The sequence below is a fragment of the Phyllobates terribilis genome, unplaced genomic scaffold, assembly GCF_046119375.1.
Source record: "Phyllobates terribilis strain yellow unplaced genomic scaffold, ASM4611937v1 Scaffold_8__6_contigs__length_399053987, whole genome shotgun sequence".
Classification (NCBI taxonomy): domain Eukaryota; kingdom Metazoa; phylum Chordata; class Amphibia; order Anura; family Dendrobatidae; genus Phyllobates; species Phyllobates terribilis.
This window is the reverse complement of record NW_027362768.1, coordinates 345,142,672-345,168,902: the sequence shown is the minus strand read 5'-3', so window position 1 is coordinate 345,168,902 and position 26,231 is coordinate 345,142,672. Positions and strand designations below refer to the sequence as shown.

Genomic DNA, 26,231 nt, shown 5'->3' with positions numbered 1-26,231 from the left:
AAAATCCGACAAACAAGCCAAATGAACAAAAAGCATTGAATTCAATTCTTTTTGATTTTAGAAACTGCATTAAAGAAGGGGTGCACCGGTCCTGGAGATACTGCAATACCAGGTCAATGCGTGGAGTGGACAGAGCAAGCTCTTTTTCCATCTCCCTGTTCTAAAAATCCATTTAATATATGGTCCCCAGATAGGGGACGTATCAGATATTAAACTGATAAGAACAGATACTACACTTGATCTTAGCCAAAAGGCAGAGAAGCGATAACCAGAATTGGTTTCCGACTACGGTGCCACCCAAGGATTCTGAAAAGTCCATTTGTGGAGATGGCCACCTGGACTCCCGTTAAGAAGACATGCTGTCAACCTCTAGATCCCTCACATGCCTGCACTTTTCGGCTTGCTGCTGCTGCAATCCACGCGTTTTAGATCTGCATAACTCCACCTCTTTTAGCACAGTACCCTCAACCCCCGGCTGTTCCCACCCGCCTCAACACCGTTGGAAGGGAGGAGAACCAATTAAGGCGGGGGGGGGGGTGGAACGAGCAGCTGTCTACCCTTAGCAGGAGGGTTGCTGATTAATTACCTCTCCTGCTGCTGCTGCTGCTGCTGGCTGTCCAGCAGCAGACTGAAGGTGGCTGCTGCTGTGCGCAGGTATATAAAGGCTCAGAGCCTATTATGACACGCGCAGCCAGCGTTCCATTGCCACATTCCGTCTACTGCAGGCGGGATACCTGGATGGCTGAATGTCACTGAGAAGCTCACAGAGACCGCCATAAGCAACAGTTTAAAAGAATGCCACAGACTAATCAACCAAACTTTTTGGGTTGGTTTCTCTTTTATAGACTGCAGGCATTAAATGAAAGAAGTCAGTGTTCCAGCAGAGGGAGACAACGTTTCAGAAAAGGCATTGTAGCAAACCAAAAAAGAAATTTTAAGCGCAGCAGAGTAACCAGCTCACATACCTGTTAGCTCAGTTGAGTTTAAAAGGCTGCTGTTGATAACAAGGGCATTTGCTAAATAGATGGTGTGTGTGCAACAATATACTGAAAGGTCAATTATATTGTGCAGCTTATCTCACCACCTGTAGTTATTTAGGTGAAAGCTCCAAAATGCTTGCCTAATATGTCTGTTTATCCAAAAGGAAGTATAGAGGGAGAGCTAGATAGATAGCATTGCATTACATTACATGACAATGCAATGCACAGTTGCTGAAGTTGAACCAAAATGAGCTTGTCATCTGGCTTCTGCAACTTTTAACATGAAAAATCCAATGAGGAGAAGAAAAGCAAAGCCAAAGAGTCCATCCCAAAATCCGACAAACAAGCCAAATGAACAAAAAGCATTGAATTCAATTCTTTCTGATTTTAGAAACTGCATTAAAGAAGGGGTGCACCGGTCCTGGAGATACTGCAATACCAGGTCAATGCGTGGAGTGGACAGAGCAAGCTCTTTTTCCATCTCCCTGTTCTAAAAATCCATTTAATATATGGTCCCCAGATAGGGGACGTATCAGATATTAAACTGATAAGAACAGATACTACACTTGATCTTAGCCAAAAGGCCGAGAAGCGATAACCAGAATTGGTTTCCGACTACGGTGCCACCCAAGGATTCTGAAAAGTCCATTTGTGGAGATGGCCACCTGGACTCCCGTTAAGAAGACATGCTGTCAACCTCTAGATCCCTCACATGCCTGCACTTTTCGGCTTGCTGCTGCTGCAATCCACGCGTTTTAGATCTGCATAACTCCACCTCTTTTAGCACAGTACCCTCAACCCCCGGCTGTTCCCACCCGCCTCAACACCGTTGGAAGGGAGGAGAACCAATTAAGGCGGGGGGGGGGTGGAACGAGCAGCTGTCTACCCTTAGCAGGAGGGTTGCTGATTAATTACCTCTCCTGCTGCTGCTGCTGCTGCTGGCTGTCCAGCAGCAGACTGAAGGTGGCTGCTGCTGTGCGCAGGTATATAAAGGCTCAGAGCCTATTATGACACGCGCAGCCAGCGTTCCATTGCCACATTCCGTCTACTGCAGGCGGGATACCTGGATGGCTGAATGTCACTGAGAAGCTCACAGAGACCGCCATAAGCAACAGTTTAAAAGAATGCCACAGACTAATCAACCAAACTTTTTGGGTTGGTTTCTCTTTTATAGTCTGCAGGCATTAAATGAAAGAAGTCAGTGTTCCAGCAGAGGGAGACAACGTTTCAGAAAAGGCATTGTAGCAAACCAAAAAAGAAATTTTAAGCGCAGCAGAGTAACCAGCTCACATACCTGTTAGCTCAGGTGAGTTTAAAAGGCTGCTGTTGATAACAAGGGCATTTGCTAAATAGATGGTGTGTGTGCAACAATATACTGAAAGGTCAATTATATTGTGCAGCTTATCTCACCACCTGTAGTTATTTAGGTGAAAGCTCCAAAATGCTTGCCTAATATGTCTGTTTATCCAAAAGGAAGTATAGAGGGAGAGCTAGATAGATAGCATTGCATTACATTACATGGCAATGCAATGCACAGTTGCTGAAGTTGAACCAAAATGAGCTTGTCATCTGGCTTCTGCAACTTTTAACATGAAAAATCCAATGAGGAGAAGAAAAGCAAAGCCAAAGAGTCCATCCCAAAATCCGACAAACAAGCCAAATGAACAAAAAGCATTGAATTCAATTCTTTCTGATTTTAGAAACTGCATTAAAGAAGGGGTGCACCGGTCCTGGAGATACTGCAATACCAGGTCAATGCGTGGAGTGGACAGAGCAAGCTCTTTTTCCATCTCCCTGTTCTAAAAATCCATTTAATATATGGTCCCCAGATAGGGGACGTATCAGATATTAAACTGATAAGAACAGATACTACACTTGATCTTAGCCAAAAGGCCGAGAAGCGATAACCAGAATTGGTTTCCGACTACGGTGCCACCCAAGGATTCTGAAAAGTCCATTTGTGGAGATGGCCACCTGGACTCCCGTTAAGAAGACATGCTGTCAACCTCTAGATCCCTCACATGCCTGCACTTTTCGGCTTGCTGCTGCTGCAATCCACGCGTTTTAGATCTGCATAACTCCACCTCTTTTAGCACAGTACCCTCAACCCCCGGCTGTTCCCACCCGCCTCAACACCGTTGGAAGGGAGGAGAACCAATTAAGGCGGGGGGGGGGGGGGGGGTGGAACGAGCAGCTGTCTACCCTTAGCAGGAGGGTTGCTGATTAATTACCTCTCCTGCTGCTGCTGCTGCTGCTGGCTGTCCAGCAGCAGACTGAAGGTGGCTGCCGCTGTGCGCAGGTATATAAAGGCTCAGAGCCTATTATGACACGCGCAGCCAGCGTTCCATTGCCACATTCCGTCTACTGCAGGCGGGATACCTGGATGGCTGAATGTCACTGAGAAGCTCACAGAGACCGCCATAAGCAACAGTTTAAAAGAATGCCACAGACTAATCAACCAAACTTTTTGGGTTGGTTTCTCTTTTATAGTCTGCAGGCATTAAATGAAAGAAGTCAGTGTTCCAGCAGAGGGAGACAACGTTTCAGAAAAGGCATTGTAGCAAACCAAAAAAGAAATTTTAAGCGCAGCAGAGTAACCAGCTCACATACCTGTTAGCTCAGGTGAGTTTAAAAGGCTGCTGTTGATAACAAGGGCATTTGCTAAATAGATGGTGTGTGTGCAACAATATACTGAAAGGTCAATTATATTGTGCAGCTTATCTCACCACCTGTAGTTATTTAGGTGAAAGCTCCAAAATGCTTGCCTAATATGTCTGTTTATCCAAAAGGAAGTATAGAGGGAGAGCTAGATAGATAGCATTGCATTACATTACATGGCAATGCAATGCACAGTTGCTGAAGTTGAACCAAAATGAGCTTGTCATCTGGCTTCTGCAACTTTTAACATGAAAAATCCAATGAGGAGAAGAAAAGCAAAGCCAAAGAGTCCATCCCAAAATCCGACAAACAAGCCAAATGAACAAAAAGCATTGAATTCAATTCTTTCTGATTTTAGAAACTGCATTAAAGAAGGGGTGCACCGGTCCTGGAGATACTGCAATACCAGGTCAATGCGTGGAGTGGACAGAGCAAGCTCTTTTTCCATCTCCCTGTTCTAAAAATCCATTTAATATATGGTCCCCAGATAGGGGACGTATCAGATATTAAACTGATAAGAACAGATACTACACTTGATCTTAGCCAAAAGGCCGAGAAGCGATAACCAGAATTGGTTTCCGACTACGGTGCCACCCAAGGATTCTGAAAAGTCCATTTGTGGAGATGGCCACCTGGACTCCCGTTAAGAAGACATGCTGTCAACCTCTAGATCCCTCACATGCCTGCACTTTTCGGCTTGCTGCTGCTGCAATCCACGCGTTTTAGATCTGCATAACTCCACCTCTTTTAGCACAGTACCCTCAACCCCCGGCTGTTCCCACCCGCCTCAACACCGTTGGAAGGGAGGAGAACCAATTAAGGCGGGGGGGGTGGAACGAGCAGCTGTCTACCCTTAGCAGGAGGGTTGCTGATTAATTACCTCTCCTGCTGCTGCTGCTGCTGCTGGCTGTCCAGCAGCAGACTGAAGGTGGCTGCTGCTGTGCGCAGGTATATAAAGGCTCAGAGCCTATTATGACACGCGCAGCCAGCGTTCCATTGCCACATTCCGTCTACTGCAGGCGGGATACCTGGATGGCTGAATGTCACTGAGAAGCTCACAGAGACCGCCATAAGCAACAGTTTAAAAGAATGCCACAGACTAATCAACCAAACTTTTTGGGTTGGTTTCTCTTTTATAGTCTGCAGGCATTAAATGAAAGAAGTCAGTGTTCCAGCAGAGGGAGACAACGTTTCAGAAAAGGCATTGTAGCAAACCAAAAAAGAAATTTTAAGCGCAGCAGAGTAACCAGCTCACATACCTGTTAGCTCAGGTGAGTTTAAAAGGCTGCTGTTGATAACAAGGGCATTTGCTAAATAGATGGTGTGTGTGCAACAATATACTGAAAGGTCAATTATATTGTGCAGCTTATCTCACCACCTGTAGTTATTTAGGTGAAAGCTCCAAAATGCTTGCCTAATATGTCTGCTTATCCAAAAGGAAGTATAGAGGGAGAGCTAGATAGATAGCATTGCATTACATTACATGGCAATGCAATGCACAGTTGCTGAAGTTGAACCAAAATGAGCTTGTCATCTGGCTTCTGCAACTTTTAACATGAAAAATCCAATGAGGAGAAGAAAAGCAAAGCCAAAGAGTCCATCCCAAAATCCGACAAACAAGCCAAATGAACAAAAAGCATTGAATTCAATTCTTTCTGATTTTAGAAACTGCATTAAAGAAGGGGTGCACCGGTCCTGGAGATACTGCAATACCAGGTCAATGCGTGGAGTGGACAGAGCAAGCTCTTTTTCCATCTCCCTGTTCTAAAAATCCATTTAATATATGGTCCCCACATAGGGGACGTATCAGATATTAAACTGATAAGAACAGATACTACACTTGATCTTAGCCAAAAGGCCGAGAAGCGATAACCAGAATTGGTTTCCGACTACGGTGCCACCCAAGGATTCTGAAAAGTCCATTTGTGGAGATGGCCACCTGGACTCCCGTTAAGAAGACATGCTGTCAACCTCTAGATCCCTCACATGCCTGCACTTTTCGGCTTGCTGCTGCTGCAATCCACGCGTTTTAGATCTGCATAACTCCACCTCTTTTAGCACAGTACCCTCAACCCCCGGCTGTTCCCACCTGCCTCAACACCGTTGGAAGGGAGGAGAACCAATTAAGGCGGGGGGGGGGGGTGGAACGAGCAGCTGTCTACCCTTAGCAGGAGGGTTGCTGATTAATTACCTCTCCTGCTGCTGCTGCTGCTGCTGGCTGTCCAGCAGCAGACTGAAGGTGGCTGCTGCTGTGCGCAGGTATATAAAGGCTCAGAGCCTATTATGACACGCGCAGCCAGCGTTCCATTGCCACATTCCGTCTACTGCAGGCGGGATACCTGGATGGCTGAATGTCACTGAGAAGCTCACAGAGACCGCCATAAGCAACAGTTTAAAAGAATGCCACAGACTAATCAACCAAACTTTTTGGGTTGGTTTCTCTTTTATAGTCTGCAGGCATTAAATGAAAGAAGTCAGTGTTCCAGCAGAGGGAGACAACGTTTCAGAAAAGGCATTGTAGCAAACCAAAAAAGAAATTTTAAGCGCAGCAGAGTAACCAGCTCACATACCTGTTAGCTCAGGTGAGTTTAAAAGGCTGCTGTTGATAACAAGGGCATTTGCTAAATAGATGGTGTGTGTGCAACAATATACTGAAAGGTCAATTATATTGTGCAGCTTATCTCACCACCTGTAGTTATTTAGGTGAAAGCTCCAAAATGCTTGCCTAATATGTCTGTTTATCCAAAAGGAAGTATAGAGGGAGAGCTAGATAGATAGCATTGCATTACATTACATGGCAATGCAATGCACAGTTGCTGAAGTTGAACCAAAATGAGCTTGTCATCTGGCTTCTGCAACTTTTAACATGAAAAATCCAATGAGGAGAAGAAAAGCAAAGCCAAAGAGTCCATCCCAAAATCCGACAAACAAGCCAAATGAACAAAAAGCATTGAATTCAATTCTTTCTGATTTTAGAAACTGCATTAAAGAAGGGGTGCACCGATCCTGGAGATACTGCAATACCAGGTCAATGCGTGGAGTGGACAGAGCAAGCTCTTTTTCCATCTCCCTGTTCTAAAAATCCATTTAATATATGGTCCCCAGATAGGGGACGTATCAGATATTAAACTGATAAGAACATATACTACACTTGATCTTAGCCAAAAGGCCGAGAAGCGATAACCAGAATTGGTTTCCGACTACGGTGCCACCCAAGGATTCTGAAAAGTCCATTTGTGGAGATGGCCACCTGGACTCCCGTTAAGAAGACATGCTGTCAACCTCTAGATCCCTCACATGCCTGCACTTTTCGGCTTGCTGCTGCTGCAATCCACGCGTTTTAGATCTGCATAACTCCACCTCTTTTAGCACAGTACCCTCAACCCCCGGCTGTTCCCACCCGCCTCAACACCGTTGAAAGGGAGGAGAGCCAATTAAGGCGGGGGGGGGGGGTGGAACGAGCAGCTGTCTACCCTTAGCAGGAGGGTTGCTGATTAATTACCTCTCCTGCTGCTGCTGCTGCTGCTGGCTGTCCAGCAGCAGACTGAAGGTGGCTGCTGCTGTGCGCAGGTATATAAAGGCTCAGAGCCTATTATGACACGCGCAGCCAGCGTTCCATTGCCACATTCCGTCTACTGCAGGCGGGATACCTGGATGGCTGAATGTCACTGAGAAGCTCACAGAGACCGCCATAAGCAACAGTTTAAAAGAATGCCACAGACTAATCAACCAAACTTTTTGGGTTGGTTTCTCTTTTATAGTCTGCAGGCATTAAATGAAAGAAGTCAGTGTTCCAGCAGAGGGAGACAACGTTTCAGAAAAGGCATTGTAGCAAACCAAAAAAGAAATTTTAAGCACAGCAGAGTAACCAGCTCACATACCTGTTAGCTCAGGTGAGTTTAAAAGGCTGCTGTTGATAACAAGGGCATTTGCTAAATAGATGGTGTGTGTGCAACAATATACTGAAAGGTCAATTATATTGTGCAGCTTATCTCACCACCTGTAGTTATTTAGGTGAAAGCTCCAAAATGCTTGCCTAATATGTCTGTTTATCCAAAAGGAAGTATAGAGGGAGAGCTAGATAGATAGCATTGCATTACATTACATGGCAATGCAATGCGCAGTTGCTGAAGTTGAACCAAAATGAGCTTGTCATCTGGCTTCTGCAACTTTTAACATGAAAAATCCAATGAGGAGAAGAAAAGCAAAGCCAAAGAGTCCATCCCAAAATCCGACAAACAAGCCAAATGAACAAAAAGCATTGAATTCAATTCTTTCTGATTTTAGAAACTGCATTAAAGAAGGGGTGCACCGGTCCTGGAGATACTGCAATACCAGGTCAATGCGTGGAGTGGACAGAGCAAGCTCTTTTTCCATCTCCCTGTTCTAAAAATCCATTTAATATATGGTCCCCAGATAGGGGACGTATCAGATATTAAACTGATAAGAACAGATACTACACTTGATCTTAGCCAAAAGGCCGAGAAGCGATAACCAGAATTGGTTTCCGACTACGGTGCCACCCAAGGATTCTGAAAAGTCCATTTGTGGAGATGGCCACCTGGACTCCCGTTAAGAAGACATGCTGTCAACCTCTAGATCCCTCACATGCCTGCACTTTTCGGCTTGCTGCTGCTGCAATCCACGCGTTTTAGATCTGCATAACTCCACCTCTTTTAGCACAGTACCCTCAACCCCCGGCTGTTCCCACCCGCCTCAACACCGTTGGAAGGGAGGAGAACCAATTAAGGCGGGGGGGGGGGGTGGAACGAGCAGCTGTCTACCCTTAGCAGGAGGGTTGCTGATTAATTACCTCTCCTGCTGCTGCTGCTGCTGCTGGCTGTCCAGCAGCAGACTGAAGGTGGCTGCTGCTGTGCGCAGGTATATAAAGGCTCAGAGCCTATTATGACACGCGCAGCCAGCGTTCCATTGCCACATTCCGTCTACTGCAGGCGGGATACCTGGATGGCTGAATGTCACTGAGAAGCTCACAGAGACCGCCATAAGCAACAGTTTAACAGAATGCCACAGACTAATCAACCAAACTTTTTGGGTTGGTTTCTCTTTTATAGTCTGCAGGCATTAAATGAAAGAAGTCAGTGTTCCAGCAGAGGGAGACAACGTTTCAGAAAAGGCATTGTAGCAAACCAAAAAAGAAATTTTAAGCGCAGCAGAGTAACCAGCTCACATACCTGTTAGCTCAGGTGAGTTTAAAAGGCTGCTGTTGATAACAAGGGCATTTGCTAAATAGATGGTGTGTGTGCAACAATATACTGAAAGGTCAATTATATTGTGCAGCTTATCTCACCACCTGTAGTTATTTAGGTGAAAGCTCCAAAATGCTTGCCTAATATGTCTGTTTATCCAAAAGGAAGTATAGAGGGAGAGCTAGATAGATAGCATTGCATTACATTACATGGCAATGCAATGCACAGTTGCTGAAGTTGAACCAAAATGAGCTTGTCATCTGGCTTCTGCAACTTTTAACATTAAAAATCCAATGAGGAGAAGAAAAGCAAAGCCAAAGAGTCCATCCCAAAATCCGACAAACAAGCCAAATGAACAAAAAGCATTGAATTCAATTCTTTCTGATTTTAGAAACTGCATTAAAGAAGGGGTGCACCGGTCCTGGAGATACTGCAATACCAGGTCAATGCGTGGAGTGGACAGAGCAAGCTCTTTTTCCATCTCCCTGTTCTAAAAATCCATTTAATATATGGTCCCCAGATAGGGGACGTATCAGATATTAAACTGATAAGAACAGATACTACACTTGATCTTAGCCAAAAGGCCGAGAAGCGATAACCAGAATTGGTTTCCGACTACGGTGCCACCCAAGGATTCTGAAAAGTCCATTTGTGGAGATGGCCACCTGGACTCCCGTTAAGAAGACATGCTGTCAACCTCTAGATCCCTCACATGCCTGCACTTTTCGGCTTGCTGCTGCTGCAATCCACGCGTTTTAGATCTGCATAACTCCACCTCTTTTAGCACAGTACCCTCAACCCCCGGCTGTTCCCACCCGCCTCAACACCGTTGGAAGGGAGGAGAACCAATTAAGGCGGGGGGGGGGTGGAACGAGCAGCTGTCTACCCTTAGCAGGAGGGTTGCTGATTAATTACCTCTCCTGCTGCTGCTGCTGCTGCTGGCTGTCCAGCAGCAGACTGAAGGTGGCTGCTGCTGTGCGCAGGTATATAAAGGCTCAGAGCCTATTATGACACGCGCAGCCAGCGTTCCATTGCCACATTCCGTCTACTGCAGGCGGGATACCTGGATGGCTGAATGTCACTGAGAAGCTCACAGAGACTGCCATAAGCAACAGTTTAACAGAATGCCACAGACTAATCAACCAAACTTTTTGGGTTGGTTTCTCTTTTATAGTCTGCAGGCATTAAATGAAAGAAGTCAGTGTTCCAGCAGAGGGAGACAACGTTTCAGAAAAGGCATTGTAGCAAACCAAAAAAGAAATTTTAAGCGCAGCAGAGTAACCAGCTCACATACCTGTTAGCTCAGGTGAGTTTAAAAGGCTGCTGTTGATAACAAGGGCATTTGCTAAATAGATGGTGTGTGTGCAACAATATACTGAAAGGTCAATTATATTGTGCAGCTTATCTCACCACCTGTAGTTATTTAGGTGAAAGCTCCAAAATGCTTGCCTAATATGTCTGTTTATCCAAAAGGAAGTATAGAGGGAGAGCTAGATAGATAGCATTGCATTACATTACATGGCAATGCAATGCACAGTTGCTGAAGTTGAACCAAAATGAGCTTGTCATCTGGCTTCTGCAACTTTTAACATGAAAAATCCAATGAGGAGAAGAAAAGCAAAGCCAAAGAGTCCATCCCAAAATCCGACAAACAAGCCAAATGAACAAAAAGCATTGAATTCAATTCTTTCTGATTTTAGAAACTGCATTAAAGAAGGGGTGCACCGGTCCTGGAGATACTGCAATACCAGGTCAATGCGTGGAGTGGACAGAGCAAGCTCTTTTTCCATCTCCCTGTTCTAAAAATCCATTTAATATATGGTCCCCAGATAGGGGACGTATCAGATATTAAACTGATAAGAACAGATACTACACTTGATCTTAGCCAAAAGGCCGAGAAGCGATAACCAGAATTGGTTTCCGACTACGGTGCCACCCAAGGATTCTGAAAAGTCCATTTGTGGAGATGGCCACCTGGACTCCCGTTAAGAAGACATGCTGTCAACCTCTAGATCCCTCACATGCCTGCACTTTTCGGCTTGCTGCTGCTGCAATCCACGCGTTTTAGATCTGCATAACTCCACCTCTTTTAGCACAGTACCCTCAACCCCCGGCTGTTCCCACCCGCCTCAACACCGTTGGAAGGGAGGAGAACCAATTAAGGCGGGGGGGGGGGGTGGAACGAGCAGCTGTCTACCCTTAGCAGGAGGGTTGCTGATTAATTACCTCTCCTGCTGCTGCTGCTGCTGCTGGCTGTCCAGCAGCAGACTGAAGGTGGCTGCTGCTGTGCGCAGGTATATAAAGGCTCAGAGCCTATTATGACACGCGCAGCCAGCGTTCCATTGCCACATTCCGTCTACTGCAGGCGGGATACCTGGATGGCTGAATGTCACTGAGAAGCTCACAGAGACCGCCATAAGCAACAGTTTAACAGAATGCCACAGACTAATCAACCAAACTTTTTGGGTTGGTTTCTCTTTTATAGTCTGCAGGCATTAAATGAAAGAAGTCAGTGTTCCAGCAGAGGGAGACAACGTTTCAGAAAAGGCATTGTAGCAAACCAAAAAAGAAATTTTAAGCGCAGCAGAGTAACCAGCTCACATACCTGTTAGCTCAGGTGAGTTTAAAAGGCTGCTGTTGATAACAAGGGCATTTGCTAAATAGATGGTGTGTGTGCAACAATATACTGAAAGGTCAATTATATTGTGCAGCTTATCTCACCACCTGTAGTTATTTAGGTGAAAGCTCCAAAATGCTTGCCTAATATGTCTGTTTATCCAAAAGGAAGTATAGAGGGAGAGCTAGATAGATAGCATTGCATTACATTACATGGCAATGCAATGCACAGTTGCTGAAGTTGAACCAAAATGAGCTTGTCATCTGGCTTCTGCAACTTTTAACATTAAAAATCCAATGAGGAGAAGAAAAGCAAAGCCAAAGAGTCCATCCCAAAATCCGACAAACAAGCCAAATGAACAAAAAGCATTGAATTCAATTCTTTCTGATTTTAGAAACTGCATTAAAGAAGGGGTGCACCGGTCCTGGAGATACTGCAATACCAGGTCAATGCGTGGAGTGGACAGAGCAAGCTCTTTTTCCATCTCCCTGTTCTAAAAATCCATTTAATATATGGTCCCCAGATAGGGGACGTATCAGATATTAAACTGATAAGAACAGATACTACACTTGATCTTAGCCAAAAGGCCGAGAAGCGATAACCAGAATTGGTTTCCGACTACGGTGCCACCCAAGGATTCTGAAAAGTCCATTTGTGGAGATGGCCACCTGGACTCCCGTTAAGAAGACATGCTGTCAACCTCTAGATCCCTCACATGCCTGCACTTTTCGGCTTGCTGCTGCTGCAATCCACGCGTTTTAGATCTGCATAACTCCACCTCTTTTAGCACAGTACCCTCAACCCCCGGCTGTTCCCACCCGCCTCAACACCGTTGGAAGGGAGGAGAACCAATTAAGGCGGGGGGGGGGTGGAACGAGCAGCTGTCTACCCTTAGCAGGAGGGTTGCTGATTAATTACCTCTCCTGCTGCTGCTGCTGCTGCTGGCTGTCCAGCAGCAGACTGAAGGTGGCTGCTGCTGTGCGCAGGTATATAAAGGCTCAGAGCCTATTATGACACGCGCAGCCAGCGTTCCATTGCCACATTCCGTCTACTGCAGGCGGGATACCTGGATGGCTGAATGTCACTGAGAAGCTCACAGAGACTGCCATAAGCAACAGTTTAACAGAATGCCACAGACTAATCAACCAAACTTTTTGGGTTGGTTTCTCTTTTATAGTCTGCAGGCATTAAATGAAAGAAGTCAGTGTTCCAGCAGAGGGAGACAACGTTTCAGAAAAGGCATTGTAGCAAACCAAAAAAGAAATTTTAAGCGCAGCAGAGTAACCAGCTCACATACCTGTTAGCTCAGGTGAGTTTAAAAGGCTGCTGTTGATAACAAGGGCATTTGCTAAATAGATGGTGTGTGTGCAACAATATACTGAAAGGTCAATTATATTGTGCAGCTTATCTCACCACCTGTAGTTATTTAGGTGAAAGCTCCAAAATGCTTGCCTAATATGTCTGTTTATCCAAAAGGAAGTATAGAGGGAGAGCTAGATAGATAGCATTGCATTACATTACATGGCAATGCAATGCACAGTTGCTGAAGTTGAACCAAAATGAGCTTGTCATCTGGCTTCTGCAACTTTTAACATGAAAAATCCAATGAGGAGAAGAAAAGCAAAGCCAAAGAGTCCATCCCAAAATCCGACAAACAAGCCAAATGAACAAAAAGCATTGAATTCAATTCTTTCTGATTTTAGAAACTGCATTAAAGAAGGGGTGCACCGGTCCTGGAGATACTGCAATACCAGGTCAATGCGTGGAGTGGACAGAGCAAGCTCTTTTTCCATCTCCCTGTTCTAAAAATCCATTTAATATATGGTCCCCAGATAGGGGACGTATCAGATATTAAACTGATAAGAACAGATACTACACTTGATCTTAGCCAAAAGGCCGAGAAGCGATAACCAGAATTGGTTTCCGACTACGGTGCCACCCAAGGATTCTGAAAAGTCCATTTGTGGAGATGGCCACCTGGACTCCCGTTAAGAAGACATGCTGTCAACCTCTAGATCCCTCACATGCCTGCACTTTTCGGCTTGCTGCTGCTGCAATCCACGCGTTTTAGATCTGCATAACTCCACCTCTTTTAGCACAGTACCCTCAACCCCCGGCTGTTCCCACCCGCCTCAACACCGTTGGAAGGGAGGAGAACCAATTAAAGCGGGGGGGGGGGTGGAACGAGCAGCTGTCTACCCTTAGCAGGAGGGTTGCTGATTAATTACCTCTCCTGCTGCTGCTGCTGCTGCTGGCTGTCCAGCAGCAGACTGAAGGTGGCTGCTGCTGTGCGCAGGTATATAAAGGCTCAGAGCCTATTATGACACGCGCAGCCAGCGTTCCATTGCCACATTCCGTCTACTGCAGGCGGGATACCTGAATGGCTGAATGTCACTGAGAAGCTCACAGAGACCGCCATAAGCAACAGTTTAAAAGAATGCCACAGACTAATCAACCAAACTTTTTTGGTTGGTTTCTCTTTTATAGTCTGCAGGCATTAAATGAAAGAAGTCAGTGTTCCAGCAGAGGGAGACAACGTTTCAGAAAAGGCATTGTAGCAAACCAAAAAAGAAATTTTAAGCGCAGCAGAGTAACCAGCTCACATACCTGTTAGCTCAGGTGAGTTTAAAAGGCTGCTGTTGATAACAAGGGCATTTGCTAAATAGATGGTGTGTGTGCAACAATATACTGAAAGGTCAATTATATTGTGCAGCTTATCTCACCACCTGTAGTTATTTAGGTGAAAGCTCCAAAATGCTTGCCTAATATGTCTGTTTATCCAAAAGGAAGTATAGAGGGAGAGCTAGATAGATAGCATTGCATTACATTACATGGCAATGCAATGCACAGTTGCTGAAGTTGAACCAAAATGAGCTTGTCATCTGGCTTCTGCAACTTTTAACATGAAAAATCCAATGAGGAGAAGAAAAGCAAAGCCAAAGAGTCCATCCCAAAATCCGACAAACAAGCCAAATGAACAAAAAGCATTGAATTCAATTCTTTCTGATTTTAGAAACTGCATTAAAGAAGGGGTGCACCGGTCCTGGAGATACTGCAATACCAGGTCAATGCGTGGAGTGGACAGAGCAAGCTCTTTTTCCATCTCCCTGTTCTAAAAATCCATTTAATATATGGTCCCCAGATAGGGGACGTATCAGATATTAAACTGATAAGAACAGATACTACACTTGATCTTAGCCAAAAGGCCGAGAAGCGATAACCAGAATTGGTTTCCGACTACGGTGCCACCCAAGGATTCTGAAAAGTCCATTTGTGGAGATGGCCACCTGGACTCCCGTTAAGAAGACATGCTGTCAACCTCTAGATCCCTCACATGCCTGCACTTTTCGGCTTGCTGCTGCTGCAATCCACGCGTTTTAGATCTGCATAACTCCACCTCTTTTAGCACAGTACCCTCAACCCCCGGCTGTTCCCACCCGCCTCAACACCGTTGGAAGGGAGGAGAACCAATTAAGGTGGGGGGGGGGGGTGGAACGAGCAGCTGTCTACCCTTAGCAGGAGGGTTGCTGATTAATTACCTCTCCTGCTGCTGCTGCTGCTGCTGGCTGTCCAGCAGCAGACTGAAGGTGGCTGCTGCTGTGCGCAGGTATATAAAGGCTCAGAGCCTATTATGACACGCGCAGCCAGCGTTCCATTGCCACATTCCGTCTACTGCAGGCGGGATACCTGGATGGCTGAATGTCACTGAGAAGCTCACAGAGACCGCCATAAGCAACAGTTTAAAAGAATGCCACAGACTAATCAACCAAACTTTTTGGGTTGGTTTCTCTTTTATAGTCTGCAGGCATTAAATGAAAGAAGTCAGTGTTCCAGCAGAGGGAGACAACGTTTCAGAAAAGGCATTGTAGCAAACCAAAAAAGAAATTTTAAGCGCAGCAGAGTAACCAGCTCACATACCTGTTAGCTCAGGTGAGTTTAAAAGGCTGCTGTTGATAACAAGGGCATTTGCTAAATAGATGGTGTGTGTGCAACAATATACTGAAAGGTCAATTATATTGTGCAGCTTATCTCACCACCTGTAGTTATTTAGGTGAAAGCTCCAAAATGCTTGCCTAATATGTCTGTTTATCCAAAAGGAAGTATAGAGGGAGAGCTAGATAGATAGCATTGCATTACATTACATGGCAATGCAATGCACAGTTGCTGAAGTTGAACCAAAATGAGCTTGTCATCTGGCTTCTGCAACTTTTAACATGAAAAATCCAATGAGGAGAAGAAAAGCAAAGCCAAAGAGTCCATCCCAAAATCCGACAAACAAGCCAAATGAACAAAAAGCATTGAATTCAATTCTTTCTGATTTTAGAAACTGCATTAAAGAAGGGGTGCACCGGTCCTGGAGATACTGCAATACCAGGTCAATGCGTGGAGTGGACAGAGCAAGCTCTTTTTCCATCTCCCTGTTCTAAAAATCCATTTAATATATGGTCCCCAGATAGGGGACGTATCAGATATTAAACTGATAAGAACAGATACTACACTTGATCTTAGCCAAAAGGCCGAGAAGCGATAACCAGAATTGGTTTCCGACTACGGTGCCACCCAAGGATTCTGAAAAGTCCATTTGTGGAGATGGCCACCTGGACTCCCGTTAAGAAGACATGCTGTCAACCTCTAGATCCCTCACATGCCTGCACTTTTCGGCTTGCTGCTGCTGCAATCCACGCGTTTTAGATCTGCATAACTCCACCTCTTTTAGCACAGTACCCTCAACCCCCGGCTGTTCCCACCCGCCTCAACACCGTTGGAAGGGAGGAGAACCAATTAAGGTGGGGGGGGGGGTGGAATGAGCAGCTGTCTACCCTTAGCAGGAGAGTTGCTGATTAATTACCTCTCCTGCTGCTGCTGCTGCTGCTGGCTGTCCAGCAGCAGACTGAAGGTGGCTGCTGCTGTGCGCAGGTATATAAAGGCTCAGAGCCTATTATGACACGCGCAGCCAGCGTTCCATTGCCACATTCCGTCTACTGCAGGCGGGATACCTGGATGGCTGAATGTCACTGAGAAGCTCACAGAGACCGCCATAAGCAACAGTTTAAAAGAATGCCACAGACTAATCAACCAAACTTTTTGGGTTGGTTTCTCTTTTATAGTCTGCAGGCATTAAATGAAAGAAGTCAGTGTTCCAGCAGAGGGAGACAACGTTTCAGAAAAGGCATTGTAGCAAACCAAAAAAGAAATTTTAAGCGCAGCAGAGTAACCAGCTCACATACCTGTTAGCTCAGGTGAGTTTAAAAGGCTGCTGTTGATAACAAGGGCATTTGCTAAATAGATGGTGTGTGTGCAACAATATACTGAAAGGTCAATTATATTGTGCAGCTTATCTCACCACCTGTAGTTATTTAGGTGAAAGCTCCAAAATGCTTGCCTAATATGTCTGTTTATCCAAAAGGAAGTATAGAGGGAGAGCTAGATAGATAGCATTGCATTACATTACATGGCAATGCAATGCACAGTTGCTGAAGTTGAACCAAAATGAGCTTGTCATCTGGCTTCTGCAACTTTTAACATTAAAAATCCAATGAGGAGAAGAAAAGCAAAGCCAAAGAGTCCATCCCAAAATCCGACAAACAAGCCAAATGAACAAAAAGCATTGAATTCAATTCTTTCTGATTTTAGAAACTGCATTAAAGAAGGGGTGCACCGGTCCTGGAGATACTGCAATACCAGGTCAATGCGTGGAGTGGACAGAGCAAGCTCTTTTTCCATCTCCCTGTTCTAAAAATCCATTTAATATATGGTCCCCAGATAGGGGACGTATCAGATATTAAACTGATAAGAACAGATACTACACTTGATCTTAGCCAAAAGGCCGAGAAGCGATAACCAGAATTGGTTTCCGACTACGGTGCCACCCAAGGATTCTGAAAAGTCCATTTGTGGAGATGGCCACCTGGACTCCCGTTAAGAAGACATGCTGTCAACCTCTAGATCCCTCACATGCCTGCACTTTTCGGCTTGCTGCTGCTGCAATCCACGCGTTTTAGATCTGCATAACTCCACCTCTTTTAGCACAGTACCCTCAACCCCCGGCTGTTCCCACCCGCCTCAACACCGTTGGAAGGGAGGAGAACCAATTAAGGCGGGGGGGGGTGGAACGAGCAGCTGTCTACCCTTAGCAGGAGGGTTGCTGATTAATTACCTCTCCTGCTGCTGCTGCTGCTGCTGGCTGTCCAGCAGCAGACTGAAGGTGGCTGCTGCTGTGCGCAGGTATATAAAGGCTCAGAGCCTATTATGACACGCGCAGCCAGCGTTCCATTGCCACATTCCGTCTACTGCAGGCGGGATACCTGGATGGCTGAATGTCACTGAGAAGCTCACAGAGACTGCCATAAGCAACAGTTTAACAGAATGCCACAGACTAATCAACCAAACTTTTTGGGTTGGTTTCTCTTTTATAGTCTGCAGGCATTAAATGAAAGAAGTCAGTGTTCCAGCAGAGGGAGACAACGTTTCAGAAAAGGCATTGTAGCAAACCAAAAAAGAAATTTTAAGCGCAGCAGAGTAACCAGCTCACATACCTGTTAGCTCAGGTGAGTTTAAAAGGCTGCTGTTGATAACAAGGGCATTTGCTAAATAGATGGTGTGTGTGCAACAATATACTGAACGGTCAATTATATTGTGCAGCTTATCTCACCACCTGTAGTTATTTAGGTGAAAGCTCCAAAATGCTTGCCTAATATGTCTGTTTATCCAAAAGGAAGTATAGAGGGAGAGCTAGATAGATAGCATTGCATTACATTACATGGCAATGCAATGCACAGTTGCTGAAGTTGAACCAAAATGAGCTTGTCATCTGGCTTCTGCAACTTTTAACATGAAAAATCCAATGAGGAGAAGAAAAGCAAAGCCAAAGAGTCCATCCCAAAATCCGACAAACAAGCCAAATGAACAAAAAGCATTGAATTCAATTCTTTCTGATTTTAGAAACTGCATTAAAGAAGGGGTGCACCGGTCCTGGAGATACTGCAATACCAGGTCAATGCGTGGAGTGGACAGAGCAAGCTCTTTTTCCATCTCCCTGTTCTAAAAATCCATTTAATATATGGTCCCCAGATAGGGGACGTATCAGATATTAAACTGATAAGAACAGATACTACACTTGATCTTAGCCAAAAGGCCGAGAAGCGATAACCAGAATTGGTTTCCGACTACGGTGCCACCCAAGGATTCTGAAAAGTCCATTTGTGGAGATGGCCACCTGGACTCCCGTTAAGAAGACATGCTGTCAACCTCTAGATCCCTCACATGCCTGCACTTTTCGGCTTGCTGCTGCTGCAATCCACGCGTTTTAGATCTGCATAACTCCACCTCTTTTAGCACAGTACCCTCAACCCCCGGCTGTTCCCACCCGCCTCAACACCGTTGGAAGGGAGGAGAACCAATTAAAGCGGGGGGGGGGTGGAACGAGCAGCTGTCTACCCTTAGCAGGAGGGTTGCTGATTAATTACCTCTCCTGCTGCTGCTGCTGCTGCTGGCTGTCCAGCAGCAGACTGAAGGTGGCTGCTGCTGTGCGCAGGTATATAAAGGCTCAGAGCCTATTATGACACGCGCAGCCAGCGTTCCATTGCCACATTCCGTCTACTGCAGGCGGGATACCTGGATGGCTGAATGTCACTGAGAAGCTCACAGAGACCGCCATAAGCAACAGTTTAAAAGAATGCCACAGACTAATCAACCAAACTTTTTGGGTTGGTTTCTCTTTTATAGTCTGCAGGCATTAAATGAAAGAAGTCAGTGTTCCAGCAGAGGGAGACAACGTTTCAGAAAAGGCATTGTAGCAAACCAAAAAAGAAATTTTAAGCGCAGCAGAGTAACCAGCTCACATACCTGTTAGCTCAGGTGAGTTTAAAAGGCTGCTGTTGATAACAAGGGCATTTGCTAAATAGATGGTGTGTGTGCAACAATATACTGAAAGGTCAATTATATTGTGCAGCTTATCTCACCACCTGTAGTTATTTAGGTGAAAGCTCCAAAATGCTTGCCTAATATGTCTGTTTATCCAAAAGGAAGTATAGAGGGAGAGCTAGATAGATAGCATTGCATTACATTACATGGCAATGCAATGCACAGTTGCTGAAGTTGAACCAAAATGAGCTTGTCATCTGGCTTCTGCAACTTTTAACATGAAAAATCCAATGAGGAGAAGAAAAGCAAAGCCAAAGAGTCCATCCCAAAATCCGACAAACAAGCCAAATGAACAAAAAGCATTGAATTCAATTCTTTCTGATTTTAGAAACTGCATTAAAGAAGGGGTGCACCGGTCCTGGAGATACTGCAATACCAGGTCAATGCGTGGAGTGGACAGAGCAAGCTCTTTTTCCATCTCCCTGTTCTAAAAATCCATTTAATATATGGTCCCCAGATAGGGGACGTATCAGATATTAAACTGATAAGAACAGATACTACACTTGATCTTAGCCAAAAGGCCGAGAAGCGATAACCAGAATTGGTTTCCGACTACGGTGCCACCCAAGGATTCTGAAAAGTCCATTTGTGGAGATGGCCACCTGGACTCCCGTTAAGAAGACATGCTGTCAACCTCTAGATCCCTCACATGCCTGCACTTTTCGGCTTGCTGCTGCTGCAATCCACGCGTTTTAGATCTGCATAACTCCACCTCTTTTAGCACAGTACCCTCAACCCCCGGCTGTTCCCACCCGCCTCAACACCGTTGGAAGGGAGGAGAACCAATTAAGGCGGGGGGGGGGGTGGAACGAGCAGCTGTCTACCCTTAGCAGGAGGGTTGCTGATTAATTACCTCTCCTGCTGCTGCTGCTGCTGCTGGCTGTCCAGCAGCAGACTGAAGGTGGCTGCTGCTGTGCGCAGGTATATAAAGGCTCAGAGCCTATTATGACACGCGCAGCCAGCGTTCCATTGCCACATTCCGTCTACTGCAGGCGGGATACCTGGATGGCTGAATGTCACTGAGAAGCTCACAGAGACCGCCATAAGCAACAGTTTAAAAGAATGCCACAGACTAATCAACCAAACTTTTTGGGTTGGTTTCTCTTTTATAGTCTGCAGGCATTAAATGAAAGAAGTCAGTGTTCCAGCAGAGGGAGACAACGTTTCAGAAAAGGCATTGTAGCAAACCAAAAAAGAAATTTTAAGCGCAGCAGAGTAACCAGCTCACATACCTGTTAGCTCAGGTGAGTTTAAAAGGCTGCTGTTGATAACAAGGGCATTTGCTAAATAGATGGTGTGTGTGCAACAATATACTGAAAGGTCAATTATATTGTGCAGCTTATCTCACCACCTGTAGTTATTTAGGTGAAAGCTCCAAAATGCTTGCCTAATATGTCTGTTTATCCAAAAGGAAGTATAGAGGGAGAGCTAGATAGATAGCATTGCATTACATTACATGGCAATGCAATGCACAGTTGCTGAAGTTGAACCAAAATGAGCTTGTCATCTGGCTTCTGCAACTTTTAACATGAAAAATCCAATGAGGAGAAGAAAAGCAAAGCCAAAGAGTCCATCCCAAAATCCGACAAACAAGCCAAATGAACAAAAAGCATTGAATTCAATTCTTTCTGATTTTAGAAACTGCATTAAAGAAGGGGTGCACCGGTCCTGGAGATACTGCAATACCAGGTCAATGCGTGGAGTGGACAGAGCAAGCTCTTTTTCCATCTCCCTGTTCTAAAAATCCATTTAATATATGGTCCCCAGATAGGGGACGTATCAGATATTAAACTGATAAGAACAGATACTACACTTGATCTTAGCCAAAAGGCCGAGAAGCGATAACCAGAATTGGTTTCCGACTACGGTGCCACCCAAGGATTCTGAAAAGTCCATTTGTGGAGATGGCCACCTGGACTCCCGTTAAGAAGACATGCTGTCAACCTCTAGATCCCTCACATGCCTGCACTTTTCGGCTTGCTGCTGCTGCAATCCACGCGTTTTAGATCTGCATAACTCCACCTCTTTTAGCACAGTACCCTCAACCCCCGGCTGTTCCCACCCGCCTCAACACCGTTGGAAGGGAGGAGAACCAATTAAGGTGGGGGGGGGGTGGAACGAGCAGCTGTCTACCCTTAGCAGGAGAGTTGCTGATTAATTACCTCTCCTGCTGCTGCTGCTGCTGGCTGTCCAGCAGCAGACTGAAGGTGGCTGCTGCTGTGCGCAGGTATATAAAGGCTCAGAGCCTATTATGACACGCGCAGCCAGCGTTCCATTGCCACATTCCGTCTACTGCAGGCGGGATACCTGGATGGCTGAATGTCACTGAGAAGCTCACAGAGACCGCCATAAGCAACAGTTTAAAAGAATGCCACAGACTAATCAACCAAACTTTTTGGGTTGGTTTCTCTTTTATAGTCTGCAGGCATTAAATGAAAGAAGTCAGTGTTCCAGCAGAGGGAGACAACGTTTCAGAAAAGGCATTGTAGCAAACCAAAAAAGAAATTTTAAGCGCAGCAGAGTAACCAGCTCACATACCTGTTAGCTCAGGTGAGTTTAAAAGGCTGCTGTTGATAACAAGGGCATTTGCTAAATAGATGGTGTGTGTGCAACAATATACTGAAAGGTCAATTATATTGTGCAGCTTATCTCACCACCTGTAGTTATTTAGGTGAAAGCTCCAAAATGCTTGCCTAATATGTCTGTTTATCCAAAAGGAAGTATAGAGGGAGAGCTAGATAGATAGCATTGCATTACATTACATGGCAATGCAATGCACAGTTGCTGAAGTTGAACCAAAATGAGCTTGTCATCTGGCTTCTGCAACTTTTAACATGAAAAATCCAATGAGGAGAAGAAAAGCAAAGCCAAAGAGTCCATCCCAAAATCCGACAAACAAGCCAAATGAACAAAAAGCATTGAATTCAATTCTTTCTGATTTTAGAAACTGCATTAAAGAAGGGGTGCACCGGTCCTGGAGATACTGCAATACCAGGTCAATGCGTGGAGTGGACAGAGCAAGCTCTTTTTCCATCTCCCTGTTCTAAAAATCCATTTAATATATGGTCCCCAGATAGGGGACGTATCAGATATTAAACTGATAAGAACAGATACTACACTTGATCTTAGCCAAAAGGCCGAGAAGCGATAACCAGAATTGGTTTCCGACTACGGTGCCACCCAAGGATTCTGAAAAGTCCATTTGTGGAGATGGCCACCTGGACTCCCGTTAAGAAGACATGCTGTCAACCTCTAGATCCCTCACATGCCTGCACTTTTCGGCTTGCTGCTGCTGCAATCCACGCGTTTTAGATCTGCATAACTCCACCTCTTTTAGCACAGTACCCTCAACCCCCGGCTGTTCCCACCCGCCTCAACACCGTTGGAAGGGAGGAGAACCAATTAAGGCGGGGGGGGGGGTGGAACGAGCAGCTGTCTACCCTTAGCAGGAGGGTTGCTGATTAATTACCTCTCCTGCTGCTGCTGCTGCTGCTGGCTGTCCAGCAGCAGACTGAAGGTGGCTGCTGCTGTGCGCAGGTATATAAAGGCTCAGAGCCTATTATGACACGCGCAGCCAGCGTTCCATTGCCACATTCCGTCTACTGCAGGCGGGATACCTGGATGGCTGAATGTCACTGAGAAGCTCACAGAGACCGCCATAAGCAACAGTTTAAAAGAATGCCACAGACTAATCAACCAAACTTTTTGGGTTGGTTTCTCTTTTATAGTCTGCAGGCATTAAATGAAAGAAGTCAGTGTTCCAGCAGAGGGAGACAACGTTTCAGAAAAGGCATTGTAGCAAACCAAAAAAGAAATTTTAAGCGCAGCAGAGTAACCAGCTCACATACCTGTTAGCTCAGGTGAGTTTAAAAGGCTGCTGTTGATAACAAGGGCATTTGCTAAATAGATGGTGTGTGTGCAACAATATACTGAAAGGTCAATTATATTGTGCAGCTTATCTCACCACCTGTAGTTATTTAGGTGAAAGCTCCAAAATGCTTGCCTACTATGTCTGTTTATCCAAAAGGAAGTATAGAGGGAGAGCTAGATAGATAGCATTGCATTAAATTACATGGCAATGCAATGCACAGTTGCTGAAGTTGAACCAAAATGAGCTTGTCATCTGGCTTCTGCAACTTTTAACATGAAAAATCCAATGAGGAGAAGAAAAGCAAAGCCAAAGAGTCCATCCCAAAATCCGACAAACAAGCCAAATGAACAAAAAGCATTGAATTCAATTCTTTCTGATTTTAGAAACTGCATTAAAGAAGGGGTGCACCGGTCCTGGAGATACTGCAATACCAGGTCAATGCGTGGAGTGGACAGAGCAAGCTCTTTTTCCATCTCCCTGTTCTAAAAATCCATTTAATATATGGTCCCCAGATAGGGGACGTATCAGATATTAAACTGATAAGAACAGATACTACACTTGATCTTAGCCAAAAGGCCGAGAAGCGATAACCAGAATTGGTTTCCGACTACGGTGCCACCCAAGGATTCTGAAAAGTCCATTTGTGGAGATGGCCACCTGGACTCCCGTTAAGAAGACATGCTGTCAACCTCTAGATCCCTCACATGCCTGCACTTTTCGGCTTGCTGCTGCTGCAATCCACGCGTTTTAGATCTGCATAACTCCACCTCTTTTAGCACAGTACCCTCAACCCCCGGCTGTTCCCACCCGCCTCAACACCGTTGGAAGGGAGGAGAACCAATTAAGGCGGGGGGGGGGGGTGGAACGAGCAGCTGTCTACCCTTAGCAGGAGGGTTGCTGATTAATTACCTCTCCTGCTGCTGCTGCTGCTGCTGGCTGTCCAGCAGCAGACTGAAGGTGGCTGCTGCTGTGCGCAGGTATATAAAGGCTCAGAGCCTATTATGACACGCGCAGCCAGCGTTCCATTGCCACATTCCGTCTACTGCAGGCGGGATACCTGGATGGCTGAATGTCACTGAGAAGCTCACAGAGACCGCCATAAGCAACAGTTTAAAAGAATGCCACAGACTAATCAACCAAACTTTTTGGGTTGGTTTCTCTTTTATAGTCTGCAGGCATTAAATGAAAGAAGTCAGTGTTCCAGCAGAGGGAGACAACGTTTCAGAAAAGGCATTGTAGCAAACCAAAAAAGAAATTTTAAGCGCAGCAGAGTAACCAGCTCACATACCTGTTAGCTCAGGTGAGTTTAAAAGGCTGCTGTTGATAACAAGGGCATTTGCTAAATAGATGGTGTGTGTGCAACAATATACTGAAAGGTCAATTATATTGTGCAGCTTATCTCACCACCTGTAGTTATTTAGGTGAAAGCTCCAAAATGCTTGCGTAATATGTCTGTTTATCCAAAAGGAAGTATAGAGGGAGAGCTAGATAGATAGCATTGCATTACATTACATGGCAATGCAATGCACAGTTGCTGAAGTTGAACCAAAATGAGCTTGTCATCTGGCTTCTGCAACTTTTAACATGAAAAATCCAATGAGGAGAAGAAAAGCAAAGCCAAAGAGTCCATCCCAAAATCCGACAAACAAGCCAAATGAACAAAAAGCATTGAATTCAATTCTTTCTGATTTTAGAAACTGCATTAAAGAAGGGGTGCACCGGTCCTGGAGATACTGCAATACCAGGTCAATGCGTGGAGTGGACAGAGCAAGCTCTTTTTCCATCTCCCTGTTCTAAAAATCCATTTAATATATGGTCCCCAGATAGGGGACGTATCAGATATTAAACTGATAAGAACAGATACTACACTTGATCTTAGCCAAAAGGCCGAGAAGCGATAACCAGAATTGGTTTCCGACTACGGTGCCACCCAAGGATTCTGAAAAGTCCATTTGTGGAGATGGCCACCTGGACTCCCGTTAAGAAGACATGCTGTCAACCTCTAGATCCCTCACATGCCTGCACTTTTCGGCTTGCTGCTGCTGCAATCCACGCGTTTTAGATCTGCATAACTCCACCTCTTTTAGCACAGTACCCTCAACCCCCGGCTGTTCCCACCCGCCTCAACACCGTTGGAAGGGAGGAGAACCAATTAAGGCGGGGGGGGGGTGGAACGAGCAGCTGTCTACCCTTAGCAGGAGGGTTGCTGATTAATTACCTCTCCTGCTGCTGCTGCTGCTGCTGGCTGTCCAGCAGCAGACTGAAGGTGGCTGCTGCTGTGCGCAGGTATATAAAGGCTCAGAGCCTATTATGACACGCGCAGCCAGCGTTCCATTGCCACATTCCGTCTACTGCAGGCGGGATACCTGGATGGCTGAATGTCACTGAGAAGCTCACAGAGACCGCCATAAGCAACAGTTTAAAAGAATGCCACAGACTAATCAACCAAACTTTTTGGGTTGGTTTCTCTTTTATAGTCTGCAGGCATTAAATGAAAGAAGTCAGTGTTCCAGCAGAGGGAGACAACGTTTCAGAAAAGGCATTGTAGCAAACCAAAAAAGAAATTTTAAGCGCAGCAGAGTAACCAGCTCACATACCTGTTAGCTCAGGTGAGTTTAAAAGGCTGCTGTTGATAACAAGGGCATTTGCTAAATAGATGGTGTGTGTGCAACAATATACTGAAAGGTCAATTATATTGTGCAGCTTATCTCACCACCTGTAGTTATTTAGGTGAAAGCTCCAAAATGCTTGCGTAATATGTCTGTTTATCCAAAAGGAAGTATAGAGGGAGAGCTAGATAGATAGCATTGCATTACATTACATGGCAATGCAATGCACAGTTGCTGAAGTTGAACCAAAATGAGCTTGTCATCTGGCTTCTGCAACTTTTAACATGAAAAATCCAATGAGGAGAAGAAAAGCAAAGCCAAAGAGTCCATCCCAAAATCCGACAAACAAGCCAAATGAACAAAAAG

At 45.3% G+C, this 26,231-nt stretch overlaps 20 non-coding genes across 20 annotated transcripts; all 20 read right to left on the bottom strand.

Annotated features, from left to right (window-relative positions):
• Positions 1-75: 75 nt before the first annotated feature.
• Positions 76-266, bottom strand: LOC141159505 (U2 spliceosomal RNA). The gene has a single exon (XR_012249511.1). It is a non-coding gene; the product is annotated as a U2 spliceosomal RNA (small nuclear RNA).
• A 1,119-nt stretch (positions 267-1,385) lies between these two features.
• Positions 1,386-1,576, bottom strand: LOC141158265 (U2 spliceosomal RNA). Its single transcript, XR_012248298.1, has one exon. It is a non-coding gene; the product is annotated as a U2 spliceosomal RNA (small nuclear RNA).
• Positions 1,577-2,694: 1,118 nt separating this feature from the next.
• LOC141158253 (U2 spliceosomal RNA) lies at positions 2,695-2,885 on the bottom strand. Its single transcript, XR_012248287.1, has one exon. It is a non-coding gene; the product is annotated as a U2 spliceosomal RNA (small nuclear RNA).
• A 1,125-nt stretch (positions 2,886-4,010) lies between these two features.
• LOC141158242 (U2 spliceosomal RNA) lies at positions 4,011-4,201 on the bottom strand. The gene has a single exon (XR_012248276.1). It is a non-coding gene; the product is annotated as a U2 spliceosomal RNA (small nuclear RNA).
• Positions 4,202-5,317: 1,116 nt separating this feature from the next.
• Positions 5,318-5,508, bottom strand: LOC141159499 (U2 spliceosomal RNA). Its single transcript, XR_012249505.1, has one exon. It is a non-coding gene; the product is annotated as a U2 spliceosomal RNA (small nuclear RNA).
• A 1,120-nt stretch (positions 5,509-6,628) lies between these two features.
• On the bottom strand, positions 6,629-6,819 carry LOC141159763 (U2 spliceosomal RNA). Its single transcript, XR_012249762.1, has one exon. It is a non-coding gene; the product is annotated as a U2 spliceosomal RNA (small nuclear RNA).
• A 1,120-nt stretch (positions 6,820-7,939) lies between these two features.
• On the bottom strand, positions 7,940-8,130 carry LOC141158230 (U2 spliceosomal RNA). Its single transcript, XR_012248265.1, has one exon. It is a non-coding gene; the product is annotated as a U2 spliceosomal RNA (small nuclear RNA).
• Positions 8,131-9,250: 1,120 nt separating this feature from the next.
• LOC141158218 (U2 spliceosomal RNA) lies at positions 9,251-9,441 on the bottom strand. Its single transcript, XR_012248253.1, has one exon. It is a non-coding gene; the product is annotated as a U2 spliceosomal RNA (small nuclear RNA).
• Positions 9,442-10,559: 1,118 nt separating this feature from the next.
• Positions 10,560-10,750, bottom strand: LOC141158207 (U2 spliceosomal RNA). The gene has a single exon (XR_012248242.1). It is a non-coding gene; the product is annotated as a U2 spliceosomal RNA (small nuclear RNA).
• Positions 10,751-11,870: 1,120 nt separating this feature from the next.
• On the bottom strand, positions 11,871-12,061 carry LOC141158196 (U2 spliceosomal RNA). Its single transcript, XR_012248231.1, has one exon. It is a non-coding gene; the product is annotated as a U2 spliceosomal RNA (small nuclear RNA).
• Positions 12,062-13,179: 1,118 nt separating this feature from the next.
• On the bottom strand, positions 13,180-13,370 carry LOC141158184 (U2 spliceosomal RNA). The gene has a single exon (XR_012248220.1). It is a non-coding gene; the product is annotated as a U2 spliceosomal RNA (small nuclear RNA).
• A 1,119-nt stretch (positions 13,371-14,489) lies between these two features.
• Positions 14,490-14,680, bottom strand: LOC141158172 (U2 spliceosomal RNA). Its single transcript, XR_012248208.1, has one exon. It is a non-coding gene; the product is annotated as a U2 spliceosomal RNA (small nuclear RNA).
• Positions 14,681-15,800: 1,120 nt separating this feature from the next.
• On the bottom strand, positions 15,801-15,991 carry LOC141158160 (U2 spliceosomal RNA). Its single transcript, XR_012248197.1, has one exon. It is a non-coding gene; the product is annotated as a U2 spliceosomal RNA (small nuclear RNA).
• Positions 15,992-17,110: 1,119 nt separating this feature from the next.
• On the bottom strand, positions 17,111-17,301 carry LOC141158149 (U2 spliceosomal RNA). The gene has a single exon (XR_012248186.1). It is a non-coding gene; the product is annotated as a U2 spliceosomal RNA (small nuclear RNA).
• A 1,117-nt stretch (positions 17,302-18,418) lies between these two features.
• LOC141158138 (U2 spliceosomal RNA) lies at positions 18,419-18,609 on the bottom strand. Its single transcript, XR_012248175.1, has one exon. It is a non-coding gene; the product is annotated as a U2 spliceosomal RNA (small nuclear RNA).
• A 1,118-nt stretch (positions 18,610-19,727) lies between these two features.
• LOC141158127 (U2 spliceosomal RNA) lies at positions 19,728-19,918 on the bottom strand. Its single transcript, XR_012248164.1, has one exon. It is a non-coding gene; the product is annotated as a U2 spliceosomal RNA (small nuclear RNA).
• Positions 19,919-21,037: 1,119 nt separating this feature from the next.
• Positions 21,038-21,228, bottom strand: LOC141158115 (U2 spliceosomal RNA). The gene has a single exon (XR_012248153.1). It is a non-coding gene; the product is annotated as a U2 spliceosomal RNA (small nuclear RNA).
• A 1,115-nt stretch (positions 21,229-22,343) lies between these two features.
• LOC141158104 (U2 spliceosomal RNA) lies at positions 22,344-22,534 on the bottom strand. Its single transcript, XR_012248142.1, has one exon. It is a non-coding gene; the product is annotated as a U2 spliceosomal RNA (small nuclear RNA).
• Positions 22,535-23,653: 1,119 nt separating this feature from the next.
• On the bottom strand, positions 23,654-23,844 carry LOC141158093 (U2 spliceosomal RNA). The gene has a single exon (XR_012248131.1). It is a non-coding gene; the product is annotated as a U2 spliceosomal RNA (small nuclear RNA).
• Positions 23,845-24,964: 1,120 nt separating this feature from the next.
• Positions 24,965-25,155, bottom strand: LOC141158082 (U2 spliceosomal RNA). The gene has a single exon (XR_012248120.1). It is a non-coding gene; the product is annotated as a U2 spliceosomal RNA (small nuclear RNA).
• Positions 25,156-26,231: the final 1,076 nt, after the last annotated feature.